Here is a 13,964-nt window from a genome sequence, read left to right as displayed (position 1 = left end):
TCGTATGTGTCGTTAAAATATACGTGTTGAGCACCTGAAATAAATGCCTCCAGTAATGTGTTGAGCACCCGAGACCCATGATTCTAGTGATAATGTGGAGCATCCAAGACACATATCAAGCAACGTGTTGAGAATCTGAGACACAACCCAAGCAACGTGTTGAGCACCCAATACATAACTCAAGCAGAGTGTTGAGCACCCGAGGCACATCACAAGCAACGTGTTGAGCATCAGGGACCCAACTCAAGCAACGTGTTGAGCATCCGAGACACAACTCAAACAACGTGTTGAGCATCCGAGACACAACTCAAACAACGTGTTGAGCATCCGAGACACAACTCAAGCAACGTGTTGAGCATCCGAGACACAACTCAAGCAACGTGTTGAGCATCCGAGACACAACTCAAGCAACGTGTTGAGCATCCGAGACCCATGACTCAAGTATTGCTTACTCAGCAGATGGTTCAGACTTGCTCCGAGAAGTGTTTTAGTTGCATGGCGTACATGAGTCAGGAAATGTTATTATGCATACACTGCTTCTACTAATTGTCTCAGCAACGTTCCCTCACGCAGCTGGCCGGCTGAAGCAACTCTTCCCCTCAGACAATGCACCAGACAGTATCGCTCCACCACAGGACAATATGCTCTAAACAATGATCTCAAGCAGCTTATTCAGACGAGGCAGACAACCGTTACACCGAAACGCAATGATGACATACTTTATATCCTGCTACATTAATGATAATAGTGGAAATAATACTAATATATATATATATATATGTATATATATATATATATATATATATATATATATATATATATATATATATATATATATATATATGTATATATTTTTTTTTTTTTTATACTTTGTCGCTGTCTCCCGCGTTTGCGAGGTAGCGCAAGGAAACAGACGAAAGAAATGGCCCAACCCCCCCCCCCATACACATGTACATACACACGTCCACACACGCAAATATACATACCTACACAGCTTTCCATGGTTTACCCCAGACGCTTCACATGCCTTGATTCAATCCACTGACAGCACGTCAACCCCTGTATACCACATCGCTCCAATTCACTCTATTCCTTGCCCTCCTTTCACCCTCCTGCATGTTCAGGCCCCGATCACACAAAATCTTTTTCACTCCATCTTTCCACCTCCAATTTGGTCTCCCTCTTCCCCTCGTTCCCTCCACCTTCGACACATATATCCTCTTGGTCAATCTTTCCTCACTCATTCTCTCCATGTGCCCAAACCATTTCAAAACACCCTCTTCTGCTCTCTCAACCACGCTCTTTTTATTTCCCCACATCTCTCTTACCCTTACGTTACTCACTCGATCAAACCACCTCACACCACACATTGTCCTCAAACATCTCATTTCCAGCACATCCATCCTCCTGCGCACAACTCTATCCATAGCCCACGCCTCGCAACCATACAACATTGTTGGAACCACTATTCCTTCAAACATACCCATTTTTGCTTTCCGAGATAATGTTCTCGACTTCCACACATTCTTCAAGGCTCCCAGAATTTTCGCCCCCTCCCCCACCCTATGATCCACTTCCGCTTCCATGGTTCCATCCGCTGCCAGATCCACTCCCAGATATCTAAAACACTTCACTTCCTCCAGTTTTTCTCCATTCAAACTCACCTCCCAATTGACTTGACCCTCAACCCTACTGTACCTAATAACCTTGCTCTTATTCACATTTACTCTTAACTTTCTTCTTTCACACACTTTACCAAACTCAGTCACCAGCTTCTGCAGTTTCTCACATGAATCAGCCACCAGCGCTGTATCATCAGCGAACAACAACTGACTCACTTCCCAAGCTCTCTCATCCCCAACAGACTTCATACTTGCTCCTCTTTCCAAAACTCTTGCATTCACCTCCCTAACAACCCCATCCATAAACAAATTAAACAACCATGGAGACATCACACACCCCTGCCGCAAACCTACATTCACTGAGAACCAAGCACTTTCCTCTCTTCCTACACGTACACATGCCTTACATCCTCGATAAAAACTTTTCACTGCTTCTAACAACTTGCCTCCCACACCATATATTCTTAATACCTTCCACAGAGCATCTCTATCAACTCTATCATATGCCTTCTCCAGATCCATAAATGCTACATACAAATCCATTTGCTTTTCTAAGTATTTCTCACATACATTCTTCAAAGCAAACACCTGATCCACAAATCCTCTACCACTTCTGAAACCACACTGCTCTTCCCCAATTTGATGCTCTGTACATGCCTTCACCCTCTCAATCAATACCCTCCCATATAATTTACCAGGAATACTCAACAAACTTATACCTCTGTAATTTGAGCACTCACTCTTATCCCCTTTGCCTTTGTACAATGGCACTATGCACGCATTCCGCCAATCCTCAGGCACCTCACCGTGAGTCATACATACATTAAATAACCTTACCAACGAGTCAACAATACAGTCACCCCCTTTTTTAATAAATTCCACTGCAATACCATCCAAACCTGCTGCCTTGCCGGCTTTCATCTTCCGCAAAGCTTTTACTACCTCTTCTCTGTTTACCAAATCATTTTCCCTAACCCTCTCACTTTGCACACCACCTCGGCCAAAACACCCTATATCTGCCACTCTATCATCAAACACATTCAACAAACCTTCAAAATACTCACTCCCTCTCCTTCTCACATCACCACTACTTGTTATCACCTCCCCATTAGCGCCCTTCACTGAAGTTCCCATTTGCTCCCTTGTCTTACGCACTTTATTTACCTCCTTCCAGAACATCTTTTTATTCTCCCTAAAATTTAATGATACTCTCTCACCCCAACTCTCATTTGCCCTTTTTTTTTCACCTCTTGCACCTTTCTCTTGACCTCCTGTCTCTTTCTTTTATACGTCTCCCACTCAACTGCATTTTTTCCCTGCAAAAATCGTCCAAATGCCTCTCTCTTCTCTTTCACTAATACTCTTACTTCTTCATCCCACCACTCACTACCCTTTCTAATCAACCCACCTTCCACTCTTCTCATGCCACAAGCATCTTTTGCGCAATCCATCACTGATTCCCTAAATACATCCCATTCCCATATATATATATATATATATATATATATATATATATATATATATATATATATATATATATATATATATATATATATATATATATATATATATATATATATATATATATATATATATATATATATATATATATATATATATATATATATATATATATATATATATATATATATATATATATATATATATATATATATATATATATATATATATATATATATATATATATATATATACATATATATATATATATATGTATATATATATATATATATATATATATATATATATATATATATATATATATATATATATATATATATATATATATATATATATATATATATATATATATATATATATATATATATATATATTATATATATATATATATATATATATATATATATATATATATATATAGATATATATATATATATATATATATATATATATATATATATATATATATACATGTATATATATATATATATATTTTTCTTTTTCTTTCAAACTATTCGCCATTTCCCGCATTAGCGAGGTAGCGTTAAGAACAGAGGACTGGGCCTTTGAGGGAATACCCTCACCTGGCCCAATTCTCTGTTCCTTCTTTTGAAAAAAAAAAAAAAAAAAAAAAAAACCGAGAGGGGAGGATTTCCAGCCCCCCGCTCCCTCCCCTTTTAGTCGCCTCCTACGACACGCAGGGAATACGTGGGAAGTATATATATATATATATATATATATATATATATATATATATATATATATATATATATATATATATATATATATATATATATATATATATTATATTATATATATATATATATATATATTATATTATATATATATGTATATATATATATATATATATATATATATATATATATACATATATTTTTTTTTTTTTTTTTTCCTTTGTCGCTGTCTCCCGCGTTTGCGACGTAGCGCAAGGAAACAGACGAAAGAAATGGCCCAACCCACCCCCATACACATATATATACATACGTCCACACACGCAAATATACATACCTACACAGCTTTCCATGGTTTACCCCAGACGCTTCACATGCCCCGATTCAATCCACTGACAGCACGTCAACCCCGGTATACCACATCGATCCAATTCACTCTATTCCTTGCCCGCCTTTCACCCTCCTGCATGTTCAGTCCCCGATCATTCAAAATCTTTTTCACTCCATCTTTCCACCTCCAATTTGGTCTCCCTCTTCTCCTCGTTCCCTCCACCTCCGACACATATATTCTCTTGGTCAATCTTTCCACACTCATTCTCTCCATGTGCCCAAACCATTTCAAAACACCCTCTTCTGCTCTCTCAACCACGCTCTTTTTATTTCCACACATCTCTCTTACCCTTACCTTACTTACTCGATCAAACCACCTCACACCACACATTGTCCTCAAACATCTCATTTCCCGGAATTTCCCCCTTTCCCCCTCGGGACAACTCTATCTATAGCCCACGCCTCGCAACCATATAACATTGTTGGAACCACTGTTCCTTCAAACATACCCATTTTTGCTTTCCGAGATAAAGTTCTCGCTTTCCACACATTTTTCAACGTTCCCAGAACTTTCGACCCCTCCCCCACCCTATGATTCACTTACGCTTCCATGTTTCCATCCGATGCCAAAACCACTCCCAGATATCTAAAACACTTCACTTCCTCCAGTTTTTCCCCATTCAAACTTACCTCCCAATCAATTTGTCCGTCAACCTTACTGTACCTAATAACTTAATCTCAGCTTTCTTTCACACACTTCACCAAACTCAGTCACCAGCTTCTGCAGTTTCTCACCCGAATCAGCCACCAGCGCTGTATCATCAGCGAACAACAACTGACTAACTTCCCAAGCTCTCTCATCCACAACAGGCTGCATACATGCCTCTCTTTCCAAAACTCTTGCACTCACCTCCCTAACAACCCCATCCATAAACAAACCAAACAACCAGGGAAACATCACGCACCCCTGCTGCAAACCAACATTCAGTGAGAACCAATTACTTTTCCCTCTTCCTACATGTACACATGCAGTTTCTCACACGAATCAGCCACCAGCGTTGTATCATCAGCGAACAACAACTGACACTTCCCAAGCTCTCTCAACCACAACAGACTCCATACTTGCCCCTCTTTCCAAAACTCTTGCATTCACCTCCCTAACAACCCCTTCCATAAACAAATTAAACAAACATGGAGACATCGCACGTCCCTGCCGCAAACCTACATTCACTGAGAACCAATCACTTTCCTCTCTTCCTACACGGATACATACCTTACATCCGCGATAAAAACTTTTCACTGCTTCGAACAACTTGCCTCCCACACCATATATTCTTAATACTTCCTTCCCACAGAGCATCTCTCTCAACTCTATCATATGCCTTCTCCAGATCCATAAATACTACATAGAAGTCCATTTGCTTTTCTAAGTATTTCTCACATACATTCTTCAAAGCCAACACCTGATGCACACATCCTCTACCACTCCTGAAACCACACTGCTCTTCCCCAATCTGATTCTCTGTACATGACTTCACCCTCTCAATCAATACCCTCCCATATAATTTCCCGGAAATACTCAACAAACTTATACCTCTGTAATTTGAGCACTCACTTTTATCCCTGGGATAAGGGAGAAATAATACTTCCCACGCATTCCCCACGTGTCGTAGAAGGTGACTAAAGGGGGGCGGGAGCGGGGGGCTGGAAACCCTTCCCTCCTTGTATTTAAACTTTCTAAAAGGGGAAACAGAAGAAGGAGTCACGTGGGTAGTGCTCATCCTCCTCGAAGGCTCAGATTTGGGTGTTTAAACGTGCGTGGATGTAACCAAGATGAGAAAAAAGGAGAGATAGGTAGTATGTTTGAGGAAAGGAGCCTGGATGTTTTGGCTCTGAGTGAAACGAAGCTCAAGGGTAAAGGGGAAGAGGACAAGTGCTAAAGAAGAAGTATCACTACTCCTGAAGCAGGATGTGTGAGACTGTGATATATTGTAAAAAGTAAATTCTAGATTGATGTGGGTAGAACTGAAAGTGGATGGAGAGAGATGGATGATTATTGGTGCATATGCACCTGGTCATGAGAAGAATGATCATGGGAGGCAAGTGTTCTGGAAGCAGCTGAGAGTGTGTCAGCAGCTTTGATGCACAAGACCTTGGTATTAGTGATGGTTGATTTAAATGCAAAGGTGAGTAATGTGGTAGTTGAGAGGAAAATTGATGTGCATGGGGTATTCAGTGCTGTGAATGGAAATGATGAAGAGCTTGTGCATTTGTGAGCTGAAAAAGACTGGTGATTGGGAATACTTCATTTAGAAAGAGCAAAATGCATAAGTATATGTATGTGAGTAGGAGAGATGGTCAAAGGGCATTATTAGATTATGCGTTAATTCATAAGCGCGTAAAAGAGAAACTTTTGGATGTTTATGAGCTGAGAGGTGCAACTGGAGGGAAGTCTGATCACTTTCTTGTGGAGGCGAAGATGAAGATTTGTAGAGGCTTTCAAAAAATGAAGAGAGATGTTGGGGAGACATGAGTGGTAAGAGTAAGTGAGCTTGGAAAGGAGACATGTTTGAGGAAGTACCGGGAGAGACTGAGTGTAGAATAGCAACAGGAATGGCAAATGACGTGAGGGGAGTACGTGAGGAATAGGATATATATATAGGGAAGTAGTGCGTGATGGTTTGTGAAAAAGATGCATGTGGCATAAGAGAGGTGGGAGATGGGCAGATTAGAAAGGGCAGTGAGTGGTGAAATGAAGAAGTAAAACAGTTAGCGAAAAAGAAAGGAGAGGCCTTTGAAATATACTTGCAAGATATGAGTGCAAATGACTGGGAGGTGTATAAAAGAAAGCGGCAGAAGGTCGAGAGAAAGGTGCAAGGGTTAAAAAAAGGGCAAATGAGGATTGGGGTGAGAGTATCATAAAACTTTAAGGAAAATAAAAAGATGTTTTGGAAGGAGTTAATAATGTGCGTAAGACAAGAGAAAAAATGGAAACATCGGTGAAAGGGGCAGGTAGACAAGTAACGTGAGGGAGTGATGAATGAGAAGGAGATGGAGTGAGTATTTTGAAGGTTTGTTGAATGTGTTTGATGATAGAGTGGCAGATATAGAGTGTTTTGGTCGGGATGGTGTGCGAAGTGAGAGGGTCAGGAAGGCAGTGAAAGCTTTACGGAAGATGCAGTAGAACTTATTAAGAAGGGAGGTGCCTGTGTTGTTGACTGGTTGGTGAGGATATTCAGTGTATGTATGGTGCATGGTGAAGTGCCTGAGGATTGGCGGAATGTATGCACAGTGCCACTGTGCAAAGGCAAATGGGATAAAGGTGACTGTTCAAACTACAGATACATAATTATGTTAAGTATTCCAGGGAAATTATATGGGAGGGTATTGATTGAGAGGGTACTGGCATGTACAGAGCACCAGATTAGCGTGGAGGATGTGTTGAAGGGGTGTTTGCTTTGAAGAAAGTGAAAATACTTAGAAAAACAGATCGATTTGTATGTAGCATTTATGGATCTGAAGAAGGCATATGATAAGGTTGATGGAGATGCTTTGTGGAAGGTCTTAAGAGTATATGGTGTGGGAGGTAAGTTGCTAGTGGCAGCGAAAAGTTTTTAACCAAGGATGTAAGGCATGTGTACGAGTAGAGAGAGAGGAGAGTGATTGGTTCCTAGTGAAGGTCGATCTGCGACAGGGGTGTGCGATGTCCCCATGGTTGTTTGATTTGTTTATGGATAAGGTGGTTAGAGAGGTGAATGCAAGAGTTTTGGAGAGAGGGGTGAGTCTGTTCTGGATGAGAGGGCCTGGAAAGTGAATCAGTAGTTGTCCGCCAATGATACAGCTCTAGTGGCTGATTCTAGTAAGAAACTGCAGAAGTTGGTGACTGAGTTTGGTAAAGTGTGTGAAAGTTGAGTGTAAAAGTTGGGAGTAGATGTGAATGACAGCAAGGTTATTAGGTTCAGTAGGGTTGCGGGACAAGTTGGTTGAGATGTAAATTTGAATGGAGAAAAACTGGAGGAAGTGAAGTGTTTTGAATATCTGGGAGTGGACTTAGCAGTGAATGGAACCATGGAAGCGGAAGTGAGTCACAGGGTGGGGAGGGAGCGAAGCGTCTGGGAGCGATGAAGAATGTGTAGAAAGAGGGAACGTTATCATGGAGAGCAAAAATGGGTATGTTTGAAGGACTAGTAGTTCCAACAATGTTATATGGTTGCGAGCCGTGGGCTGTAGGTAGGGTTGTATGGAGGAAGGTGGATGTGTTGGAAATGAAATGTTTGAGGACAATATGCTGTGTGAGGTGATTTGATGGAGTAAGAAATGAAAGGGTAAGAGAGATGTGTGGAAATAAAATGAGTTTGGTTGAGAGAGCATAAGAGAGTTTGTTGAAATGGTTTGGACATATGGAGAGAATGAGTGAGGAAAGATTGACAAAGAGATGGAGGAAACAAGAAGCGGGAGATCAAATCGGAGGTGGAAGGATGGAGTGAAAAAGATTTTGAGCGATCTGGGCTTGATCATATAGGAGGGTGATAGACGTGGAAAGAATAGAGTGAATTGGAATGTTGTGGTATACCGGGGTCGACGCGCTGTCAATGGACTAAACCATGGAGAGATCTGTGCTGCCTGGATGTTTACAGGGAGCCGTGGTTTCGGTGCATTACACCTGGAAGCTGGAGACCGAGCGTGAACGAATATGGCTTTTTTTTTTTGTCTGTTTTCCTGGCGCTACGGCGCTAGAGCAGGGGGTATCGATGATATTTACTGTGGGGCGGGGTAGCACCGGGAATGGATGAAGGCAAGCAAGTATATATGTATGTATATATATGTGTATATATGTATATGTCTATGTATGTGTATGTATATGCGTGTATATATGTATATGTTGATATGTATATATATGTATATGTGCGGGTATAGGCTTTTATGTATATATCTATGTGTATATGAATGCATGGGCCATTCTTCGTCTGTGTCGTGACGCTACCTCAGTGAGGGGAAACGGGGATCAAGTATAATAAAATGATATCATGATATATATGATAATAATGAAGAATAAGAATAACAAAAGCTCCCAGATTACTTTCTCTCTCCTTCCTGGAGTAATATAATCAGAATTCGAACCAGAAAAAGGATACGGCCCAGATAAACTACGTAGATGTGTACATTCCAGCAGCGACAGCGTCGGCAAGCAGTTGTTGCCTGACAGCATAAAGTGACGCTACGCGATTCTCACCCGACCAGTGCGGAACGTCGCATCGGTGAACCACCACATTTTCTGAAAGACTTTCTATATCAAAGGGTGTTAGCGGGGACTAAAGTGTCACGGACCATGTATGGTGCATCTTACCTCCGTATGTTGCTATTCATCTTATATATTTCATGTAAACTTGTCATCTTCATCTGGTGGTCACTACTTGGACAGATTCTTCTGTTCTGTATTTTCCATACATACATATATACATGCATACATACGCTGCCTGAATTCACTAAAGCGTTATTTGTGTTACATGAATACTGATATACATGCATACATACACATATACATACAGATATGTATAGCTGGTGATATAAGAGGCCTGTCTGTTTCATGAAGACATCCAGAAATCCGTACGATGACACAGGGATGCATGCTAACGTATACATATTCCTGCATGATAACGTACGCACTTACTGACGAGAAACACACACACACACACACACACACACACACACACACACACACACACACACACACACACACACACACACACACACACACACACACACACTCACACACACACACACACATACACACACATACACACACGCCGGTCACATTAAAGGGCAAGGGTTAATGAAGGGTTAATCAGTGAATACTAATTAAGGTAGGATTGCCCATCCATGCTAACTTAAGCCAGGCCGGAGTAATGAGGGGCAATGCATGCATACACAGGTTGAACTTTGAACTTTGGAGTTGAGAGCTGACTTGGATAAGGTCAGGGGAAGAATTGAAATGGAGGAGGTCAGAAAGAGAGGGGTCAGAAGGAGGGGGGTCAGGAGAGGGGTCAGAAGGAGAATAGTCAGAAGAACTTTCGTGGGATGATGAGTTCGGACCACGAAAGTACAAGGAGGAGAGGGTTAGGATTGCTTCTATGGGAAGGAGGAAGGCCCAGGAGGGAGTGGTTCCAGGGGCGGAAATAGAGATCAGGGGTCAGGATAGGATTAATTAGGACCGCACACTGAGTCTGTCCCGTTAAAGGATTCTAATTAAACTTCTAATTAATTTTCTTTAAGCCATCAACTGAGGAGGAAGGTAAGATATTTCTCTAACCTTAGATCATCCTGAAACGAAGTTCAGGAAAGGTGAAGCCATCACTTGGAAAATTTAGAATTACTGAGGTGTGTCCAGGTTTGGAGATTATCATGAAACCTTCCTCACAATTTACCACAGGTGTGTAAATGTGTATGTTCGTCTGTCTTTCTGTCTGGTGTTCGTCTATATATATATATATATATATATATATATATATATATATATATATATATATATATATATATATATATATATATATATATATATATATATATATATATATATATATATATATATATATATATATATATATAATATAGATATTTGCGTGTGTGTGTGTGTGTGTGTGTGTGTGTGTGTGTGTGTGTGTGCCGTGAGGGTTGGGAGGTGTTAAGAGGGTATATAAACCGGGAGGGTAACTGGTGGGGTCCTGGCATATGGAGGAGTTGGGGGGGGGGGGGAGTTGCCTGAGTGGCGTTTATAAAAGACGTGAATAACTTAGCATCTCATTACGCGTGTGCGTGCTACCCAGACTGGTGGTGGTAAGCCAGGCACGAACCCCACAGCTGGTGGTGGTGGTAAGCCAGGCACGAACCCCACAGCTGGTGGTGATGGTGGTAAGCCAGGCACGAACCCCACAGCTGGTGGTGATGGTGGTAAGCCAGGCACGAACCCCACAGCTGGTGGTGATGGTGGTAAGCCAGGCACGAACCCCACAGCTGGTGGTGATGGTGGTAAGCCAGGCACGAACCCCACAGCTGGTGGTGATGGTGGTAAGCCAGGCACGAACCCCACAGCTGGTGGTGGTGGTGGTAAGCCAGGCACGAACCCCACAGCTGGTGGTGGTGGTGGTAAGCCAGGCACGAACCCCACAGCTGGTGGTGATGGTGGTAAGCCAGGCACGAACCCCACAGCTGGTGGTGGTGGTGGTAAGCCAGGCACGAACCCCACAGCTGGTGATGAAGGTGGTAAGCCAGGAACGAACCCCACAGCTGGTGATGATGGTGGTAAGCCAGGCACGAACCCCACAGCTGGTGATGAAGGTGGTAAGCCAGGAACGAACCCCACAGCTGGTGATGGTAGTGGTAATCCTGGCACGAACCCCACAGCTGCTGGTGGTGGTGGTGGTAAACCAGGCACGAACCCCACAGCTGGTGGTGAAAGTGGTAAATCAGGCACGAACCCCACAGCTGGAGGTGATGGTGGTAAACCTGGCACGAACCCCACAGCTGGTGGTGAAAGTGGTAAATCAGGCACGAACCCCACAGCTGGAGGTGATGGTGGTAAACCTGGCACGAACCCCACAGCTGGTGGTGGTGGTGGTGATGGTAGGCCAGGCACGAACCTCACAGCTGGTGGGTGGTGGTGGTGGTGATGGTAGGCTAAGCACGAGTCCCACAGCTGGTGGTGATGGCGGTAAGCCACGCACGAACCTCACAGCTGGTGGTGATGGTGGTAAGCCAGGAACGAACCCCACAGCTGGTGGTGATATTGGTAAGCCAGGCACGAACCCCACAGCTGGTGGTGATGGTGGTAAGCCAGGCACGAACCCCACAGCTGGTGGTGGTGATGGTGATGGTAGGCCAGGCACGAACCCCAAAGCTGGTGGTGGTGGTGGTGGTGGTGATGGTAGGCCAGGCACAAACCCTACAGCTGGTGGTGATAGTGGTAAGCCAGGCAAGAACCCCACAGCTGGTGGTGATGGTGGTAAGCCAGGCACGAACCCCACAGCTGGTGGTGATGGTGGTAAGCCAGGCACGAACCCCACAGCTGGTGGTGATGGTGGTAAGCCTGGCACGAACCCCACAGCTGGTGGTGATATTGGTAAGCCAGGCACGAACCCCACAGCTGGTGGTGATGGTGGTAAGCCAGGCACGAACCCCACAGCTGGTGGTGATGGTGGTAAGCCTGGCACGAACCCCACAGCTGGTGGTGATATTGGTAAGCTAGGCACGAACCCCACAGCTGGTGGTGGTGGTGGTGGTAAGCCTGGCACGAACCCCACAGCTGGTGGTGATGGTGGTAAGCCAGACACAAAACCCACAGCTGGTGGTAGTGATGGTAATCCTGGCACGAACAACACAGTGGTAGAGTGGTGGTAAGGCTGGCACGAACCCCACAGCTGGTGGTGATGGTGGTAAGGCTGGCACGAACCCCACAGCTGGTGGTGGTGGTGGTAAGGCTGGCACGAACCCCACAGCTGGTGGTGGTGGTGGTAAGCCAGGCACGAGCCCCACAGCTGGTGGTGGTGGTGGTAAGCCAGGCACGAGCCCCACAGCTGGTGGTGGTGGTGGTAAGTCAGGCACTCACCCCACAGCTGGTGGTGATGGTGGTAAGCCAGGCACTCACCCCAAAGCTGGTGGTGATGGTGGTAAGCCAAGCACGAACCTCACAGCTGGTGGTGGTGGTGGTGATGGTGGTAAGCCAAGCACGAACCTCACAGCTGGTGGTGGTGGTGGTGATGGTAGGCTAGGCGCGAACCCCACAGCTGGTGGTGATGGTGGTAAGCCACGCACGAACCCTAAAGCTGGTGGTGGTGGTGGTGGTGATGGTAGTCCAGGCACAAACCCTACAGCTGGTGGTGATGGTGGTAAGCCAGGCACGAACCCCACAGCTGGTGGTTGGTGGTGGTGATGGTGATGGTAGGCCAGGCACGAACCCCAAAGCTGGTGGTGGTGGTGGTGGTGATGGTAGGCTAGGCGCGAACCCCACAGCTGGTGGTGATGGTGGTAAGCCAGGCACGAACCCCACAGCTGGTGGTGATGGTGGTAAGCCTCGCACGAACCCTACAGCTGGTGGTGATGATGGTAAGCCAGGCACGAACCCCACAGCTGGTGGTGATGGTGGTAAGCCAGGCACGAACCCCACAGCTGGTGGTGATGGTGGTAAGCCAGGCACGAGCCCCACAGCTGGTGGTGGTGGTGGTAAGCCAGGCACGAACCCCACAGCTGGTGGTGATGGTGGTAAGCCAGGCACGAACCCCACAGCTGGTGGTGATGGTGGTAAGCCAGGCACGAACCCCACAGCTGGTGGTGATGGTGGTAAGCCAGGCACGAACCCCACATCTGGTGGTGGTGGTGGTATGCCAGGTACGAACCCCACAGCTGGTGGTGATGGTGGTAAGCCAGGCACGAACCCCACAGCTAGCGGTGATGGCGGTAAGCCAGGCACGAACCCCACAGCTGGTCGTGATGGTGGTAAGCCTGGCACGAACCCCACAGCTGGTGGTGATGGTGGTAAGCCAGGCACCAACCCCACAGCTGGTGGTGATGGTGGTAAGCCTGGCGCGAACCCCACAGCTGGTGGTGGTGATGGTAAACCAGGCACGAACCCCACAGCTGGTGGTGATGGCGGTAAGCCAGGCACGAACCCCACAGCTGGTCGTGATGGTGGTAAGCCAGGCACGAACCCCACAGCTGGTCGTGATGGTGGTAAGCCAGGCACCAACCCCACAGCTGGTGGTGATGGTTGTAAGCCAGGCGCGAACCCCACAGCTGGTGGTGGTGATGGTAAACCAGGCACGAACCCCACAGCTGGTCGTGATGG

The sequence above is a fragment of the Panulirus ornatus genome, chromosome 3 (assembly GCF_036320965.1).
Source record: "Panulirus ornatus isolate Po-2019 chromosome 3, ASM3632096v1, whole genome shotgun sequence".
Taxonomy (NCBI): domain Eukaryota; kingdom Metazoa; phylum Arthropoda; class Malacostraca; order Decapoda; family Palinuridae; genus Panulirus; species Panulirus ornatus.
This window is presented reverse-complemented; position numbering follows the sequence as displayed.